This window comes from Empidonax traillii, unplaced genomic scaffold (assembly GCF_003031625.1).
Source record: "Empidonax traillii isolate 1590-97213 ecotype Southwest subspecies unplaced genomic scaffold, ASM303162v1 scaffold971:size222662, whole genome shotgun sequence".
NCBI lineage: Eukaryota > Metazoa > Chordata > Aves > Passeriformes > Tyrannidae > Empidonax > Empidonax traillii.
The window spans coordinates 120160-141549 of NW_020956164.1; the positions used below are offsets into that span (position 1 = coordinate 120160).

At 37.3% G+C, this 21390-nt stretch overlaps 1 protein-coding gene across 2 annotated transcripts in view; it reads left to right on the forward strand.

The window, feature by feature from the left end:
* FAM110B (family with sequence similarity 110 member B) overlaps nt 1–21390 on the forward strand; it is a 115858-nt gene that overhangs the window by 24132 nt on the left and 70336 nt on the right. For both annotated transcript variants that reach the window (XM_027903490.1, XM_027903493.1), the window contains exon 2: nt 6941–7071. The gene's annotated coding sequence lies outside the window, so the exon portion shown is untranslated. The remainder of the gene's footprint in view (nt 1–6940; nt 7072–21390) is intronic.

Consider the following 21390-nt stretch of genomic DNA (forward strand, 5'->3'; position numbering starts at 1 on the left):
GGGTAATGTATCTGTTTCATGTCTCTTATTACTAACATTCCATTTGTTGACTGATTTAAAGTCAAAATTGAGTTCACTGTTTGTATCTTTTCTCCTCCAGTTGCAAAACATCCGAGGACAAAAAATTACAGTTGAATAATTGGGAAACAAGTTAGTCTTCCTGGTTACATGGGGTTGTGAAGAGAGATATGACAGTGTGGGTATGAAGCAGGGTAAGCAAGTGGCTGTCCTCAAATGAATAGAGATTAAAATGAATTCTTTCTACTTTGGGGTTTTAGTAACTTGCTGATGAAAAATCTTTACCTGGAAACTTGCATGTAGAAGTGTGGGCTGGAGAGTCTTTCAGGCCAGAGAAAAATTTGCCTTTACAGGCTGTAATGTCCATTTGTTTTTTGGTCTTGCGTCATGAATCAATAAGTCAGTGACTGTTGGTCTCAGCTGATTCGTCCTGCTAGTTGTCTCCTATTTCTTCTGAAGGGTCTGGTTTTTTTGGTTGGTTTATTTGTTTGTTTGGGGAGTGTGTGTGCATTTTTTTGGAGTGGGGTTTTTGTCCTCTGCATTTGCAAATGTCTTATTATTAATAATTTGTGCTTGTTCTAGTTCTCAAGCTTATATTGTAAATTCGGTTCTTGTTAAGTTGGCCAGTGAGCAAACAAAATGACCTAAAACTTCTCCAAAAAGTGTGCGTGGCTTGGTATTCAAGAACCGTTTGGCACTTTCTTACTTCCCAATTTTCCATAGATCTGATTAAAGTGCCATACTGTCTCTAGTCATTCAGGTGCTTTGGAGAACCACTCTGCAGTTCCCTGGCATCGTTCCCTGTCAAAATTGTTTGGGCAGGTTTTACTTCAGCATTTAACTGTGTCCTGAAAATGTGAGAGCTGTCTTGATCTGATCATTTAATGGGATTGGATGTCACTTTTATTGTTTCTAATGTGGGTCATTGTCAAAGGGAGAAGTAACACATCTCGTGGGAGTTCACTATCAGGATGGAAGGGTTAGAACTCTCATGTCTCCTGCACAGCTTGTTGTATGCAGATCTGCCAAGATGATTAGAGGCTACAGGAAATTTGTTTTATAATTTATGTAAAAATCGACTTCTTTTATTGTGGCTGGATTTGCTACAGAAACAGTCAGGAGTCCAAATCTGTTCAAGGCATTAAGGAACACTTGTGTAACTTTGATGTTGTGAAGGGTTTTGGAAGTGTCTGTGCGTTCCAGAGTATCATTCTTAAAATGATAATGGTGTCACTATTAAAAGCCAGAGACACCTTGTCAGGTCTAAAATCTGTCTCATGCACAGTTTTGCTTATATTTCCATGCTTTTCTTGTGCTTAGTAGAGTTCAAAATCTACCCAGCAGATCAGTACAGCTGATTTTTGGGAAGTTTGTTGTGATAATGCAGGCAGGGTAGTGTAACATACATGATTTCCTCTTCAGCTGCATATAGTTAATTCCTCTCATGTATATTTGCATCAATGTCTTAAGATTTTTCCCAAATAGCAGGCAAAGATGTTTATAGCATATGGTTGCTCCTACTGTCTGTTCTAAAGTCAAGCCAATTACTTAGCTTGCATCTTGTGAACAACAGAGTGTTTATCTTTCATGGGGACTATGAAAAATTAATAAAGCTAAATTGCAAACTCAAAAGGAGGACAGTTCAGAATTTGGTTTACTTCTGGGGTTATACCCTGGCTGACATTCAGAAACCTTTATATTTGGGAATAACTCTTTGAGATAGCTGACATCTTCCCTGGATCATCAATAGCAACTCAGAGAGTACACTGGGTTTTTTTAAATTTGAAAATTAGCTACTTTAATGATGTCATTTTTCGGATATTTAATTGACTTCTTTTTTAACTCATAGAGAAGTCATAAAAAACTTATACAAAGAGTCTCTTTATTTTTCTTTAGTTTCAACTTCCATTCCCTTTTTTATGGTCCTCTATAATGTTTGTAGCAATAAGGCAGTATGGTATTTTTCTATTCCCTTTCATGGGGAAAACTTAAGTAACTTGATTGTTCTGATTAAATTTCCGAGTCTTATTTACTTAAAATAAATCATGGTAACAGGCCCCTTCTTAAATCTATCTTCTCCTGTCACTTTGTGCTGGTTTTGGCTGGGATGGAGTTAATTTTCTTTGTAGTAGCTGGTATGGAGACATGTTTTGGATTTATGCTGAAACCAGTGTTGATAATACAGTGATGTTTTTCTTATTGCTGAGCAGTGCTTGCACAGTGTCAGGGCCTTTTCTGCTTCTCACACCACCCCACACTTGAATCATTTTACAAGTTGGCTGTTGTCACTGAACCCAGGAATGTTCACAAGTGTACAGTCTTTCTTCTTTCAAGTCCCTTCGTAAGAGATGTATATTCACAGAGATTGAAGAGGGTAGGAGATGGTACATTAGTATATAAACTCAGTTCATAAATTCCCAGTTTCAGTTTTTAGTTGGTACCCCTTGAACTGTGTTTAAGCTTTCAACTGGGGAGTACTTTCAATCATCTGCTGCTTTTCGGTGGAGTTTCTTGAAGGAATAGTTTTCCATAACAGTTGTGTTTATCCTCTTTTATAACCACTTGTTTTAGCAGACCTAATTCTGATTGCTTTTTTGTTGTTATTAATTTGTTAGGCATCTGACTTGTCCCTCAGGTGCACAAAGAGAGTGACAGGATGAAAACCCATGAGTCCATCCATGCTGCTGCATTGTTCAAGTACTTTAATGTTCCTGCTCTTCATTTTCTTCTAAGACAATTTCTTTGTCAAGAGAACAACAGTCTCTTTTTACTCATCTTTGGAGTCCTGTTTTACCTGGCTGCACATTCTGATATTTCTGTTGTGATATCTACACATATTTTCATTTATTTTTTAACTCTAGAAAAACAAAACCTCTCCTGCAGAACCAGGTACCATGCTGGCCAGAAAACTTGTTTTTGTGTGTTTTTTTTTTTTCTATTGTATTATTATAACTGATACAAAACTTAAATGAAACTCTTGGTCTCGGAGACTGGAAAAGAAAGTATTTGAGAATGTGGGGAGAAAACAAATGAAGATAAATGGCTTTTTGTCTCTTCTCGTAGGTATGATTCTTAGACGTGTACATACACACCAGCAAACAAAAATAATAGTGTGTTGGACTTGGTAATCTACTTCTAATTGAAGCTTTGTGTCAATATAATTAACAGTTAGGAGATCAGTGCACTTTGTGCTTCTTTAAATGTACTATAACTTTCCCTGATAATATATAATAGATGGATAGCTGTGCTGATCCAGATGTCCTAGTGAGATACTCACAGCTGCAATAATAGTGGTAGTGAAACCATGAGACTTTTAATGATATTGCTGCCTTTCAGATGTCCAGCTGATGTAACTCTTGCTTGGGAAAACTAGCTGTGTTTTCATCAAGCTTTGTGGTGAATAAGGCTCCTCTTAGTTCCTTATAGGTGTTTTACTTTGCAATGAAATGTATCAGTCTTGGTCTGTGTTGGGGTGAATATTTTTAACAACTGTGTATAAAGTCAGAAAAAGTGAATGTTGTTCCATCTCAGAAGTAAAACCTCCAATACTGAAGACACTTATGCTTTTATTAGCCAGAAAAAGTAATATAGAGTAATAATTATTGTAATGCTCTGCAAAATACAAACATATTAATGTTAATTGTGGGAACTGCATAACTTACGATTTTTCTGTTTCTTTGATTCCTTAGCTTTACAGTGGCTTAATCCTGACTATGCAAACAGATTACAGTTTAGTTTTATTGTTGTTATTAATGAAAATGAATCTTTCTGCAGGTATAGAAATTGCTGGATTTAGTGGATATGGCCCCTTCCTAACAAAACTCCACAATTAATGATTCTGAAAATTGTGTTCTCTAATTTGACACCCCTCAATTCATGTTTTGTGTGAGCTTTTTTACCCGAAAGTTATGGAGATGTGAGAGGAGTGAGCCTGTCTGTACCTCCTGCCCGTGAAAATTTAGGTCTGCATTAAACAGGTTGAATAGTTTGGCACAATACATGTTGGTAAATCTTCTCTTGTTTCTAATTGAAGGCCGAGATCTTCTCTATCTGTTCTGCTTTGTTAAATAACTTTATTCTCTCACAGAGGTTTGACTGAAGAGAGCTTTCATATCTCTTTTGACACAGAAAGAATAGCTTGCTTATTTGAATAGCTAGATTCTTCCAATATATATCTTCTAGTTTCAGTTTCCTGACTTCAGTTTTCCTTCAGTGACAGCAATTAAGGTGACGCCTTATCGAAGCATCAAGTTATCAAATGCTTAATCGTCTGCTGCTGTGCATCCATATCAGCTTATTTCTTTGTACAGAAATCCTACATTTTTCAAGACTTTAGTTTGGATTATGGAAAACTCACGGTAGACTTGAGTGAGGTTTAAAGGTTTAGATTGATGCCTTTGGGATTATTAGAATAAGGAGCCCATTCATTTGTTCATTCACGAATCCTTCTAAATCAGGTTTGGCTTCTCTTTTGTGAGAGTCTGTGTATTTTTTTTTAAGTATTAAAACTTTGATTTCATACTTAGCAAGAGAATGAAAGAGAGGAAGAACATAGCAAGTGAGGATGAAAAGTCTTTTCAGAAAAAAAGCCCAAAGACTTGTTGATACTGGATAGCGAAGCAGGAAACTACATGTGTCATAAAAGGCTCCAGCTTGTTGGATAAAGGCTGAAACTCAGGATGTAGACTATAAATACAGAACAGTTTCATAAAAATATTTTTAAAGTGCAGTTCAGAGCACTTTAGAGAAGCTGACTGATAAATGTGCAGCTACTTTAATATATATATTGGTGCAGATGCATGCACACATATATATTTATACCATACTTTCATCTGTAAACATGAATATATTCAACTCAGTGATAAGTATTTCCCGTAGGAGACTGGTAACGTTACTAGCACCAGATGTAAATTTGGGAGCTACAGACCATATTCTTTGCAGATTCTAAAACAGCAACTTAGTACAGAAATAAAAAGGAAGAGAGTCCAATTTCAACAGGCAGAAGGGAAAGAATTTGTGAAGCTGAATATTTGCCTACACAAAAAGTTGCGAACTTCTTTTTCCACAGTATTTTGTTGCACGTTTTTATTTTTAAGCATTATATCTAACAGCCTTCTGAGGATTTTTGGGATGTCTTCTATCCTGACCAGTTGATAGTTGTTGAAATTTTCACTCAACTTGGAAATAAAAGTGTTTGTAGTTGAACTTGCTGAAGCTGTTAGCCAAGAAACATGTCTGGAACAGATTTACTAGCTGCAATTAATGACCACATTCACTTTTTTCCCTCTGACTTGTCAAATGTGAACTTACAGGGGTCTCAAACTGAGTTGCTACATCCTTTTGCTTGCAAAGTTGCTTTGGTTTTGAGACTGAAATGAGTGTTGTTCAGAATTGATTAAAGTACAGTAATTTGGAATATCAGAAAAATTTGTAATAATACAAGAGTGTGTTTCTGATTGGTAGTCTCTTGATGTGCTTTGTTGTACGAAACAAGGCAAGGCTGGAAAACATCTTTTTTTTCTTACTATGTTTTTAAATTTTTTTTTCCTTTACCAAATACCAGAATAACAATACTACAGCAGGCCTGTAATAACAGAGTAGCGGTAATGTTACGTCACTCTGTTTATGACTTCATTTTTCTCTTGTTATTCTTTCTAATTGATAAGCATTTACATGAAGATACCCATCTCTCTGAAATCCCTCCATTGCTGCCTATTTCTGTTGCACCAGTTTCAAAGGCAGCAAGTCTCCCAAGGTGAGACTTCATCCACCCACCCAAACGAACCCAGTGTACTCATGGCAAGACCCACAGTCAGTCAAGTTCCCCAAAGACTGGGAGGGAGGAAGCCCAAAGTATTTGGTATCTGACAAATATTGCTGCCCGTTTGGTGTGCTAACTGTGTGAGAAACCTGTTTTGAATTTGTGCTTAAACAGTTTTCGCACGTATTGTTGAGATTTTTGTTTAAGGAACCCTGTGTTGCATCACATGGTCTGTGACCTGATTGCAGTCCTGTTTCTAGAGAGAATAGCTGATTGGAAAATTAAAATAATTGAACAACCGAAACTGCTCAGAATGGTTTGCTTAAAAGAAGCTGCTGTGCCATCTGCTTGTGCCAGTAAGGATGCTTGATCACATGCTGTCAAGTAAAAGCAAACCCCAGAAATCTTACATACCCAAGTACTTCTCTGTATGATTAGAGCTGATCTTACCTCAGGTGGCATTTTCAGAAAAAGAACATAAACAGGGATTTAGGTCATGTCTTGTAACCTACTAAATTCTGTGTGGTTGTTTTGCATGTGAAAAGCAGTGGTGAAACACATTAATTTCAGGAAGGCAGTCTTATTATCCTTCCTTTCTGATGAAGAAATGTAAGGATTTTTACTTTCAATTTTTTTGAGCATAAGACAGTGTTCTGGAGTGGATATTTAACAAGGACTGCTTTGTCAGCTGGGTGGAGGTCGTGTGCAGGGAGGTTTGCAGGCTGTGTTTTTTGCCTGCAGTGGCACAGCACTCTGCGACTTCCCCGAGAAGATGATGTGTCACATTTGTGCTCTTTGCTCTGAAGCATTCCCAGTACATGTCTCTGACAACATGGGGAAAATAATGACATGAGAGAAATTCAGGATTTGATACCTGTAGGTCACCTGTTAAACTTCAGAGCTTGGAAATTATGCTGTTAGGACTGGCAATATAAATGGTAGAGACCTTCTACAACTGACTGAATGCTTGTTCGGTACTGCTGACTACCACTTTGCAGCCTTTCAGTCTCCAAATGAAGATGAAGGGTTCTGATTTCTGAAATTTACGTTGTTTAAGCCAAGGTTCAGCCTTTCAGGACCCTTGTTGTCCACTCTCAAACTGTGGCTTTGATGATGCATGATGATTGAAGCTAAATGCCTTCTCTGTTGCTGTGTCTCCAGGCATTGCTACAGGGAGCCTCTAGGAGTTCCAGAGTGAAGAGATCTGCCTTCATCTGGAGACCTCTGTTAAAGGTGAAGACCTCCTAATAGGCCAGACAGCCTTAGCAGGAGCTCAGAAATCATACATCAAGGTAAAATGATTCATTTTTCAAGCAAATTGAATTGGCTGATACCATTTTCAAAATAGAGATTTTTTTCTTGTTAAATAAACACACAATTACATCTCTGATCTTTTTCCTTTTGTGTGTATTACTCCTTGCTACCTGGTACAAATGTTGTAGTAGCAAATGCCAGAAGGGGGGTGAGTGGTATACATCATAGTGCATTGTTGATTAGAGCCAGAAGTAACTCTTTATATTATTAGTAGGAAGATATATCTGCAGTATTTTGTTCACAAGAGAACAGGCTGTTTCTGAGCTCTACAGCATGCTCTGTTTTTAGAAACATATCCCACTTTAATTGTCGTATTCAGAGCTCGCTTTGAGTGGCCACAAAAATATGGAAATACTCTCTGATATCTTCAGCAATGGGAGAAGGACAAGGTTTGCATATCATGAATTTCTGTCTATCAGCACTGTAGTTATTTCTTAGTATGGTCATCCAGAACCCATTCTTGCTTGTAAAGGGCAAATGCTGATGGAAGAAAAAGAAATGTGACCCCAAGAACTTTTTTGAACCTATAAATGCTATAGTCTCAGGCACTCTGGGAGATTTGACTATGCTATGGCTTTGTTAGCTAGCCAGGATTTTGAATGTAGTGATGATATATGCAGAATCTTTCCTTCACACTGACAAGATTAATTGAACTTTGTGTAGAAAGTTGGCTGAAGAAAGTGAGTAGTAGTGGAAATGTTTTCTACGTATTTCTTCAAGATTAAACGTAGGTACTTCTAAAGGTCTGCCAACCTCTACTTTTTAAAAATAGCTGTTGCAAGGTGTTAACTTCACTGTTGGAAAGCTTATTAAATAAATATATCTTGATTCATCCGAGAAGAATTGCAGATTTTTGTAGTTAATCCTGTATTGATCTTTCTAATTTAGGCTGAAATTAGAGCTCTGAACTAGAACAAAGTTCATTGTCCTGCCATCCGTTGAGTAAATCAAAAGTTTTGCGATTAGCACAATCAGTGTTTCAGCTCATAACCTTCCCTTATGATCTGCTCTCCATGCCTGGGAGTCAGACCACCAAGCACATTTAGGCCCCCTCATCCCTTTGTTACACTATGCCCTTTCTTTCTGCTTCTCAGTTCTTTGATTTCAGTTGCAACTGTGTTTCTCCACTCTACTGGCAAGGTCATCTTGAACAACTGAGGATACTCAGTATTGAACTGAGTATTCAAACCTTGACAGAACAGCAAAACTGATGATGATGATGATGATTATACACTGATTTCAAACTGAAGGAAAAAACCCAGTCCAGAAATACATATCTCCAAAATGTTTCCTTTTGTTACACTTGCCTTAGGAGTACACGAAACAATGCAAGTTGAGATAACCACTAAAAAATACAGTATTTCTTATGAAAGTTATTTAAATGTTTATTTATATTAGAAGTGCAGTTTTATACATTAAGAGAGTAAAGACTTCCTAGAAAGTATCCTTGTAATCCCATGGGGTGGTGGTGGTTAGGTTTCATGTACAACAGTGTTAGTGTACTGTCAGTGCACAGCATAGCATCCAGGATGGAAATGCAGCCTTGAATGCTGTCACTGCTTCCAGCAAGGCAGTTTGTTCTGTGCCTTTCTGTCTCGTTTCCCTTTGTTGGAGGGATTTGTTGCTAACCAGAAACACATGATACGAGACAGCCAAAAGTTCTGGTGAAAATCAAGAACAGTTCATAGCTGTGAAGATTTTATATTTGCCCTAGATTCTTTTTTTTTCATTGATGCAGCTGTAACTGTTGTTGTAAATCATATAAATAATTGATCAAGGAGTTCTTGTTACCTCAAATAATGCTAAGCTTATTGCTTCTCAGAACTGTGCTTCTCTTTGTTGTACTGCAGCATAGCTCATAGCCTGCTCTCTGTGTGTGGGTTTTATTCCCTTAAAATTTTCTTCTGCTCCTGACCCTTTGCTCTTCCCCTCTTCCCCCTTCCCTGGTTGTTTCTGCTTCAGTGTATTCCATGATTTGACTGAAAAACGGGATCTTTTTTAATCAACAGAAATGCACTTAAAAAAACCTCCCCAACCTTGGGAACTGTGCAGTGCGCACATCTGTTTTCACATAAGCATGAATTGCTGGCTTTACAAACACGAAGCATGTAGTCCTTGCCACAGAGTTAGCTAAAGTGTTCTGTAACTTGAGACTCTATTTGAAATAAAAACAAAATTGTATAGCTTCTTTACCATACTAATGGAAAACATTTAATTTACTTCTTGAAACCGACCAAAAGTATGACGCAATGCTACTCAAGCAGATTTACAGTGCCTTTTCTTCCCTGGAAATCAATACAGCTCGGAGGTGCTGCTATGGGAGCTGGCTCATTGACCGCGATCCAGCTGCATTCAAATGTAAACTTCTGTACCGCAGACCAAAACTGGTGATTTTGATTTATTCAGGCATCACTCTGTCTTTGAGATATTATGGTGTTGGATTTTATTCTTTGCTTTATTGCCATTAATGTTAGGTTGGATTTCAAAATAGCAAGCTCAGTGGGTTTGTGATTTTTTTTTTTTCTGAAATCGTTCAATGATTTTTCTACATTTCCTGAATTAAAGTACTTAGGTCTGTGGTAGTGATACCAGCAAAAGCAGATCTATGTACACAGCCATGTGTGCCTTTCAGTGGAGTCTTTTTTCCCTTAAAAACAAGTAAAAAAATAACACCACCAAAAAACCAGGCCTGCACTCAGTGTGAGCAGTAAGGGCTAACTTAATCGTTTTCCACTTTGTACAGAGTAAGCTCTAAACATTAAATGTTGTTTGATTTTTCTCCTGCTAGAAGAGGCAAAATGCAAAAGCATTCTTTAGCGGAGTCCAAAATAGTTTTTACAATAGAACTATGGAGTTTATTTAATAAGTAAAACCAACAGTACCTATTTTCATAGTGCATAAACTTTTATGCCTTTGTTTCCTTTCTGATTCCTCACAGCCTCCACTAATGGTTTTGACTTTATTTAAACTCTCTGCTGTAAAAGGCTATTGGTGTTTCTCTCCTTATTTTTCACCTTGATGGGATTTCAGCCTTGCTTAAGAATCTTACTTCTGGCAGAAAGTCTTTGCCAAAATAGCCCTTAGAATGGGGTCCTTGATGCTGCCTTGCTTCCCAGATGTATTTCTTTGGGAAGTCTGTCACTGATGGTCTGTGTGCTGGTCATGCTTACTTTTACCAGAAGGAAAATCATTACTTGATACTTGTCTGCTAACTTAGAAGTATATTTCATCTTTTTTTTTTAAAAAAGAAAAATTCTACTTCCATTTCTCACGTAAATTTAATCAATTTTTTTTAATCCTCCATTCGTCTCATATGTGTCAATCTCATGGTGAATAAAGAGCCTGAGAAGATAATGTAGACGAATTGAAGTCCTTTTTGCAGGGATAGTTTGGAATGTTCTGGGTTAGCGAAGAGGAACATGGGGATTTGAGTTGTATGGGAGTCTGGGATTGGAGGTTTTTTGGAGTTTTTTTTCCTTGAGATGGTGGAGAAGGTAATAATACAATGAAGAGGAGAAGCAATGTTGCTGATAGCTGCATTATTTTCTTTTAAAAGGCTACCAAATGAGTCTTGATAGAGAAGTACATAGAATCCAAATTACAAATATTATTGATTTGGTTTATTTGGAGGAAAACAGTGAAAACAGAGATTTGTGCCAAATTTCAGTACAGATTCAAACATTCTTTAATACAATTTTGTATATTTTCAAACTACGGAATTGTTTTACTCATAGTATAAATACTGATTTTTAAACATACAGCGACAGTGTGATTATCATGTTTTCTCTTAAACATAAGGACAACATATATCCAGTTGCTTCTTAGACATAATAGAGATTTCAGCTATTAGATACTGCCCAACAAACTTTAACAGCTTAAGTTTATTTTCTGAAATGCTTCCTGAAGATGGACAAAATACCTAACTTAATTGGGGTGGCAAATCTGGATCTTTGGTGTTTCTACAATCATAAATGTCTCCCTGGCTGCTATTTGGGAAATAATGTCTTGTGTTGCGGCGTATCAAATTACTGGAGGTACTGCCCCAGTAGGGGCATCATTCAGAGGAATGGTGTTATAAGGAACATCACATAAATCTTTAGAAGAAGAAGAGACACATTCCTCCCCCCTTAATTTTTTGGTAAGATTTTTCATCGTAAGATTCAACCATTTCTACTCAGACTCCCTAAGTGAAACAGAAATGCAGTTAAATTCAACAAACGGGCTGACACATTTTGGCAATGTGTTTAGACCATAGGTTTTCCGTTTGACTGTTCCAAAATTCTTGTTAGCTTGAAAGGTTTGTCATTTTCCTTTTGCTGTTTTCTCTATACCAGCACTGGCAGTCCAGGCTAGAGTATGCCATAAAGAATTTTAAAGCTACACTTTGAATAAAGCTTACATTTACTACAGAATATTTGCTTTGCATGGTTACAGTACAAGCACTGTGTTCCTGTGTAAGCACTGTAATGAAGTTGTTAAGAAGAAGAGAAACACTTATAGCATTTGCACTAAAGTTCATGGAGCATGAGATAGCTGCGCTGAGGATGCTGGTACTTGGAAGGGATTAAAAAAAACTTCTCAGAAATAAACAAAAATAACATTCTCAGAGTAGCAAAACAGTATGCATGGGATGAGAATAAGGGCGCTAATTATTATGTAGAGAATATCTGCATTTGCAGTGCCACGATGTGATCCACTTTATGATCTGACCTTCCTAAATATGATTTGAAAAGCAGGAGAAAGTACAGGGTGTGACCTAAAAATGGTAGTCTGGAAGCTTCTTTGGGTATGTTGGGTCTGAAATGCAGTCTTTCCTCTTGAGTCAAACCTGAATAAACTGTTTTGGGTGTTGATGTTGTCTTTATGGTTCCAGCTCTGCCAGACATAGCTATTGCTACTTTATTTTAAGAATTACTTGGAATTTGAGTCCTGCTGGAAACAGAATGTTGTCAGGAGGATGAAGTCTTGCTGTTAAAAAACTTAAATAATATAAGGCTAATCCTATTGTATGCCTCTACTTTCGGAGGTAGTATAGACATTTGCCTTTCCTAGTTATAGCACCACACCATTGGCTACTACCTGCTTTACGGGATTTCTCTCACTTTTTTCTTTTTTTTTCCAAGTTGCTGGCTTAGTTAGACATTATTTTCAAAATGTTTCACACAGTTTTGGCTGGCACTATATTGTGCCAATTTCCAGACTTCTGGAAAAATAAACCAGCTAATTTTTTTCTATGAGTCAAAGAAGGTGAGAGAAAATTAGTGAATACTAATATATATATATATGTACTAATATATATATATATATATATATATATACTAATACTGAATACCTGTGAGCTTTTGCTCAGATGGTTTCTATGTTTCAAAACCAGAAAATCTGTGCACATAATAAGAGTTTTTGGTTTGTCGTTTTGGATTGGTACTGAACCAAACTTCATTACCCTGCTTCAGGAAGCGCTAGTATGGGCTGTTAAAAAAAAAAAAAACAACCCAACCAACAACAATCAAATTTAAGAATGCTCTTAAAGCTGTAGGAGGATAATCTACTTGGTTTTGCCTTATTTTTTTTCTGTTTAGAGATAAAACTGCAAACCGACTTGACAACATGGTTATCTTTTGAGTAGTCTAAACCAGCCCTAGGTTTCTTAAAACTTGCAGCATAATAGAAGATTTCTAGAGAGTTAGGGTATTAAGAGTGTACGTTCATGTAATAAGTTGATTTTGAAAAGGCATGCTTTTCAGACTCTCCTAAAAATTAGTATCTTTGTAAATAACTAAGCAGTGGTGCATGTCTGTAAGTAATTAGAAGTTGTCTCCTTTTCTTTTTTTCTAAAGAATCTGAAGCTGACCAGATAGTTATCCTAAGTTTTGACTCCCTGGGAAGTTCTAGATAAAGAGCAGAAACTTTTTGTTCTTTTATCAGCAGCTTACTTGCTCTGTGGCCTTGGGCATGTCCTGGTCACTTACTTGCACCAGTTTACCATTGTACCCATTGTTGTTGCCACCACCATAAATTCTTTGTAAGCCTTGTAACCAAAATGCAATTGAGTCTGTTTATTTTTCTGAGTGTACTCAACTTCATTTGCTATGAAGTTCCTCATATGGCAATGTAAAGTGCAGTGGAATTATGCAGTTTAGTCCATAAAGAATTTAAAATAAAACCACCTTGTGCAACATGTATTACAGTAAACTGGATCTGAAGAAAACACATACACTTTTATTTTAGGAGTACCAGTCTGTACAAAGACTGCAAGCAGGGGATAAAGCTATTTGCTTAAAATTGGGAGTACGGTGACTGTAAGAGTTAAATAAGAGGCAAAGAAAAGATCTATCTTAGAAGGAATACGTGGCAGTCTTAATTTGCCTGAGTCTTTCACAGAGGTTTTCCACTTCTGTTTTCTGCCAAGTAAATTGAATTTATGGAGAAAAGCTGAACTCCAAGTGTTGGACTGTTAGTATCTTTTAACAAGGCTAATGTGGTGAAGCAAAATATTGATAATAATGTGTAACAGTGGACTGGCTGAGAGATTCTTGTGTTCCTATATATTGTGAAGATTGAGTGTCCCGTAAGTTTATTGTTTTGTTTTGTACTTACTTTTGCATGCATGCCAGGGCATGCTCTGGGAAGAAGCATAAATGTTTTTTTCCTTTTTTCTTTCACAAATACATTTATTTCCTGTCTAGAGCTGGAAAAGAGGAGCACAAGAGGGGTTTTGTTAAATACAGCAAAATCTAATTACAGCTTGATTTAAAGCCACATTTACACAATGGCTGAGGGGTGAGTTCACTTCCACAAAAACAAACTTGTTGGCTTCCTACTGTGTATTGGGGAATGTGAAGCTGCATGTCCTGGAGAGCAACTACCTCCCTCTGCTGGCACCAACGTTTCTTACGCTGTGCTGCAGCTCTTCTGGATGAGATAAAAACCCGTCTGTACTCCTATGCAAAGAATGGCGATGCATGAATTCATTAGTATATACTCATCTTACTGATTATGCTGCAGGTAATACATGCCACATCACGTGTTACGTGTGATAGGCTTGATGTCTGTTTTCTACGAGCTGTAGAAATCTTGTTCCCCTAAATGAACAGCTTTTTCTTCCAGTCTGTATTTTGAACAGTTATGTCCCTGGTGATTTGAAGGAAAAATATTGGTGAATAAACTACATTTTCTTGACAGTATGGTTTTCACTCAGTGTGCATCACTAAAAGGTGCAAGATCTCATTTTGATTGCCTGCTGAAGTAGTTGAAAATGTGGTTTTCTTCATCAACTGGTTTAAATGTCCTGCTAGTTTTTTTAGCTCAGTTTCTCAGAGGAAAAGGTTGTGCATCTCTAGTTTACTGAAAGTTCATAATTTGTACTATGTTTGATACTTTTTCTTGAAAACCCTGTCACAGGTGGTTTTATCACAGCAACTCATAACTGAGATGATGGTCTTTATTCTTTTCTTGTTTCCAGCTGATGACTGCCATTTTTAGCAGAGTTTTGAATTATTGGACTTGCACTTCATGCTGCTATTAGTCCTTCCATTTCTGCTGCTCTAGTTCGTAATAATTAGAGTAGCAGAGTTTAGAAATTAAATATATGCACTGTCACTATCTAGCAAAATCAGGCCAAGTGGAGGTAGAAGATGGCTGATGGTGAGACTGAAACTGCTGTGCTGCTGAGCAGCACTACTGAGCCATGTTTGGGAGCTGCTTCCTGAAGAGATTTGTGTTAAACAGAGGCTGGGACACATGGGTTGGTGCACACAGAAAGTCTTGGGGAAGGAGGAACAGGCATAGGATGGGAGAGGAGGGAGCAGATGACCAAAAGGTTGAGTAGGACCGCAGAAACAAAGGAGGGACAACAAAGCTTGCTAAGGAGAAAGCATTGCAGACACTCTGTTGGAGAGGTAAAAGCAGAGAAAGAGGATCTGGTGGGAACAGCGTGTGGATGTGAAGTGGTTGAGGGAGATAGGACTCTCTGAGCTGTGTCTTTGAATTGTCTCTGACAGAGAGCCTGAATTGGTGATCCTCCCTGAGTTGGTGGGCCTACCAGTAAAGAAATGTGAAGTTACAAGAGGCAGAGAGGAGAAGGGACAAGATCTTGTAAGATGAATCATTTTCTCACTGCTAGAGTGATCTCCTTCCTTTTTTTGTTTGGTGCCTCCTCATTTCACACTTCTCAAAGAATTTCAGACCCTGCCTTTTTATTGTGATATTGGTGAATTGTATCTGAAACTGATGATGGGGGAAAAAGAGGACCCCAAAGCTTGCTGTGATGCTGAGAGAGGTCAGTGAATGACAATCACATCTCTCTGTATAGCAATATGCAACTGCACTCCAAGGATTACAAGGAAGTCTCTTTGCCATGAAGTCATACCTAGGGAACTGTTGTTCTTAAGTCTTAGACTTCAGTTTACCAAATTTTTGAAAATATCAATTCACCATTTTTTACTGCTTCTTCAGATATTTCTGGGCTTTAGTTAGGTCCTTGCTGGAGTTCCTGCATTTTCTCAGAGAATTAGTCATCAGTTGCAGAAAGAGAAATAAACTGTCTTTTCCAGCAGTGTTTTGCCTGCATTGTATGTGACCTTCAAGCCTTAAGGTGCCCTAAACTCCTTGGAGTGTGGTCTTAGACTTTTCCATCATGTAATGTTGAAGTTCTGACTAGTAAAAGGCAGATGAGCATTCACAGAGGTAAAAAAGCAGACAGGTCCCACCTTTCACTAGCCCTCTCCAAGGCAGTATGGTAAAGAAAATACTAGTAGGAAAAAGAATCTTTGAGCACATATGTGAATGTCCAGGGTTCAGAGTTAATGTTCTGTGTGACCATTCACTGGAGAAGAGAGATGCATTCACACTGGAGTACAGTGTCCAGTGAAGTACTTGTCACAATTCTTGTGGTCCTTGTTTGGAAATGCCCCTTGTCTCTCAGGTGGCTCTGGGCTCTGGACACACAGATATATAAAGGAGTTTTGTGGCTTTTGCATCCTGTCATATCAACAGGAATTTCTGCCATCAGTTTCTCTAGAGGAGGCAACTTGAGGAAAAGAAGTGCGTGGATTGCCTCAACTTTTTCTTTTGATTATTTTTTTATAGTTAAGCTCTTGAAAAAACAAACAAAACAACAGCCAACAGTTTGATAAGCTCCAAGCTACTAGTCAGTGTTGACATGCAGAAATGACTCAGTATGAGCTGCAAGCTTTGTTCTTTTGAAAGCTTTTCTTTCAGCTGTGACAATTGTAAAGTTTATTCTCCTAGGAGATCCACAGATCTTCCAGCTCCACTCCTAATAATTAAACAAAACAGGTGTTCCTGCTGTTTATTTGGTGGATACATTTTCATAGACGCTGACATTTTCAGATACTTTAACTACCAGAGGTACACTGTCAAAATATTAGGTATGTGATTTTATTACTTCCAGAATGAGCCATAAAACCTAAAAACAACTAAATTTGGAGTTTGTAAGGTTTTTAAAAGGAAGATTAACTTGAATTTATGAAGAAGGATATTCCGAAAACGTGTAATATAGGAGAGAGATTGTTTTCTCTGTTCTGATTACCTTCAATCTTCTATTGTAAAGAAATTTAACTTCCATGGTCAGTCTACTTTTTACTTAACACAGAGGTTTTTGGGTCCCTGTCCGAGTGAGAAAGTTTACAGAATAAAGACATTTGGTGGGATAACCCTTCTATTACGCCTACTATGTATCTACACATAGATACGATTGCATAAGGAACTTGATGTACGAAATAGGGCCGATAGGTCACATTAATCGACTGCTAATCTCAAGAGTTAAATGCCTACTGTGGATTTTTCACTTAACCCTGGTTAGCTTTGACCAGTAGTGATATGGGGCACTGAGCTATTTAGAAGGCAGTTGTCTGCATGTTTTCTGCACAAAGAAAAGCCCTTTGTGAAGGAAAGCAGCTCTCTTTATATGCAACATGGTGAGACTTAAGTGAACTTCCAGTGGAGGACTTCAGTCCTGAAATTTTGGCACTGTCATTGCCACTTCTGGAGTTGTCTCCTAGCTTATCAGAAGCTGCATCATGCCACCAAATGTAGCTATTCTTCCATAAGGGTAGCTAATGTCATGGTGGGTGATCCAGAATTACCTGCTATGCAATAAAATTAAATGCTTCCAATTCAGACCTGTTTCCTAGAAGGTGTGTTGAATGAAAAGAATCTCTATTTATTTTTTCCAGAGGAAATAGCACTAGATTCTGTGCTATCTTGAAGTCTGATGAGTACAAGGAATAGAAAATAGTTTCTCAGTGTACTCATTAATAGCTGATTATATTTTTTCACTATTGTCCCTGGATCCTCCTACAATGGCAGCATGAAATGAGAAGAGCTTGTTACTCCCACCAGTAGCAAGCTTCTTAATAATAGAGTTCTTAATACACTTAAATATAAATACTTGTGCTACATAAATGCACAGTCTGGAACCTAAATTAGCATTCTCTGACATCTATGTGTCAACATCTTCAAATAGCTTTCTGTTCTATAATGTATTTAAAGACATGTTTCTGCATAGATTTGTTTAATATTGTTTAACAAAAAAAATTTAAAAAAAATTCTTTGTCTCTTCTATTGCTGCTACCTGTTGCAGCCCCAATTTGTAATTTATACTAGGTTAGCCGCTCTAAACTTTCAGAGGAGTGAAGTATTTTTTCTTGTGTCAGATAAACAGTATATGATCAGAAGCACTCTACAGTGAGCTGCTAAGATACATAACCTCAGCCAAAAATCAGTAATTTCAGTGTGATTTAAGTTGTCTTTATCTGGAATTGTTTGGTATTAGAATGTAATCAGTCTGATTTCCAAGCTTGATGTATTTGCGTCAGTCCTAAATGAAGTTTTCTGTTACCTGTGGATTATTCTAGTGTGTTTTATCTTCTGTAGATCTTTCTACTTGTCATCTGTCTTCCCTTTCTCTGTTTTACTCTCAAAAACAGGTTCAAAGTAATTAATAAATCTATATACACCATGCTTACTTTGTGACTGTTTCAAGTTACACCTTATAACTTCTATAGGAACATTTTCTTTTGCAAGGCTTTAGTTTTCGCCATGATAGCCAGCCTGTAATGAGAATGTTGACTCAGCTGAATGATATTTTTGTTTTCTTTATTCTGTAAGTCAGATTGCAAGATAATTTTAAATTACAAGTATTAGATCATGTTTCCTTGAGCGATTGCTCATGATTATACTAAGTTGCTGCACTCACCTATTTTAGTCACAGTCAACATTTTAAATACCACTGTTAAGGGAAGCAGGAGAAGGTGTTTATATAGAGTCCCAAGTGATGATAGCTCCGTATCTTGTTAGCTTAATATTTTGAGTCTCTTCAAATTAGTAGTACTCCTTATGTTAAAGAACTTTGTATAAAGAACAAAATGATTCATCTTGTAACATAAAATACAGGTAATCTTGGGAAGGAGGGGGGAAAAAAGGGATCTGTGAGATGTAGCCTGGATACACACATAATGTAGTCTTCCATTCTTTTATAGATTGTGCACCACCAGCCTTTAATTTTTGAATGCTTTAATTCTAGTGCGATGACTTTAATTCTACTGAAATGACTCACTGGTTATCTGAAGCATCAGGTAACTATACCTATATTTAGCTTTGTTCTATCTTCTTATCCTTGTTTCTAGGTTCATTTTCCCAGAGGTAAGCTACAGGGAATTTAATTAATGTTTAGAAAAACAAAAACTCAAAACAATGTGGGAAGTGTTCCCAAGTGTTCTCACGAATACAGCCTCTGCAGGCTTATTCTTGGGATGGTCAAGGCATATGGAGGATAAGTTCTCTGTCTTCTTTCACAGTACCTTCGAACACAATGTACTTAATTCTGCATGCCAACAGGCTACACTTTTCAGTTGGAGGTGATACTATTTTTAAGAAGAGATTCTTCTCTTTGCTGCCTCCAGTGGTGCCTTTGTTTTGGTGGTTGGTCTTTGCCAAGGCATGACCCTGGCCTTAACTGCATTCCTCTTCCTCCGCCAAGGAATTGCTGTGTGAGACTGCAGTATGTAATCACAGGTGGGGGCTCTGCCTTTTTAGCTCACTGTATCAAAGTGCTGAATTGCAGGGGTTCAGACAAGAAATCAATACTGTTTTTCCATCTGACTGCCTTGAAGACTATGTAAATTCAATATATCTGTAAAAAAAATTAGGTCCACGCTGCAAGAAATATCGCTGGCAAGTATGAGCTGCTGCTTGTGTTGCTGCTGGGAAGGATCTTGCCTGGATAATTTTGTTTTCAAAGCAGTTATGGGTATGTTCCCCTGAGATTTGTAGTAGTGAGATGCAAATAATGTATACAATGACAATTTTACTGTTTTCCTCACAAGTTCTGTAGATCTGCCTCCAGCAGGCTTTGAAAGCTGATGAGGTGAGTGAAGATGTACTGCCACCTGAGAGGCATCCTTTGTTTTCTAGATTTCTCTGCCTATTAATACGTGTTAGGTGTAGATTTTGTTGTCTCTTTCTTTTTAGACACATGCTTTTTTAATTTCCCTTTGGTTTTGTTTTGTTCAGGCTTTTTTCTGACATAGTGAACTTCTCAAGTGCAGGCATGCATCTCCTTCACTGCCAGCAGCTTCTACGGATTTTAGGGTCTATTTTATTTTTTAATCTCCTGGCCACCTCATATATCCCCAGTTAGTTTAGTTTAGTACTTTCTCCTCTTGTATTTTTATTTACTTTAGTACCTGTAAGTTCTGCCAAGCATTAACTCAGACTTAGCTGCAGTAAGACTGGAGGAATGCCATAGGTTGGGAGACATGAAATATTCTAGTATATAATGTAATTGGGAAGACTTTAAGGAGTCTCTGGTCTTACTCCAAACTTCTTCCTTTACTTCTTTTGGGAGCTGAAATAATATGTACACAGAGACCTAAAAAAATGACGTGACTACTACAAAACACGAAAGATACTTTTCAAACTTTTCCTTTATGTACTCTTAGATCTGTAAAAGTCAGTTTTAAATCTCAAGTTCAGAATGAATACAGACTTCTGAACATAGTTCTTTGCTCTAAGTTTTATAAAGTAGGATTTTAAAAAAGAAATCATAAATCTAATTTTGTTGGGGTTTGGTCTCGTTTTATTGATGTATTGCAAAACAATAGTAGAAGATCCTTTCACCTGATGTAGTGTACTAGTTTACCACAAAAGATTATTATGTTCCAAGTAGTCAAAGAGAAAACGAGCCTTCTAAATTCTTCCCAACATAAATATTTCAAAGCTGTTTCAGTTTGTTTTAAATGAAACGGATATAGCAGTATATAAATGGGGAAGTTGTAAGTACTCAGAACAGCTTGAACACTTTAAGTGAGATAAATGGTTAGATTCTGCGGCTTAGCCGTGCACATGCTGCAGCCTATATGCTGAGCTGATCAGTGTGTTATTTACATTACCTCAGTCCTTCCAAATAGGAATATTTATGCTAGTGGGTGGGATATGGTGGGATTGCCTGCATCAGTCCAACTGAATATAGAAATTATGACTTTTTCAAGTTATGCAGTGTTTTTCATAGTTATGCATTATCTGTTATAAAGTAATACGGATGGTGAAGTCAGTGTTAAACGCTTAGGCAACTTTGAAACTCACTTGTGTTTCCCTTTTCTAGAAGCCCTTTTACTGTGGTAATGCTGCTTATGTTTTGACTACAGACTGTTGGAATTTGCTTTGAAAATATTAGTGTCTGTTTTATTTGCAGATTAGTTTTGGAGCAGCCTTTTCTTTAGATTCTGATTAAGGCAGACGTTTCAAGAGCAAGAAGAGGCTTTCTTGGTTCAGATTGGTAAAGACTGCATTATTGTAGAACATGCAGGAGATACATGTGTCTGACTGACTGAAGGGTCTAGTTCTGACTTCACTTAATTTTGAGTGCTCACCTTTTGACCTTTTTTTCCTATGTTTGTACCTTGTTTCTGTAAGGACAAAAAGGATTACTGTTATACTATTAAGGTTGTGTTGTATGGGATTACTGATTTCCCTTTTCACCTCTGACACGTTTGGGACTTGAAGACTCACTGCTGATTCGTCACCCACATGATGTAATGAGAAACCAATGATCTTTAAAATCTACTGTCCTTCACTGGCTACCTTATTAGAAAAGCTGAGGTATACTTGCTGTATATTGGTGCTCACAAACTGTATCTGAGTTCACAGTGAAGACTAGGTTCAGACCTGTAACCATTATGGCCCTGCTTTATTCCTAACCTTATGTTGATATAAATTCTTGACAAAATAATAAATGTCCACTAAAATGATGTGTGTGTAAGCAGTGTTGAATTACA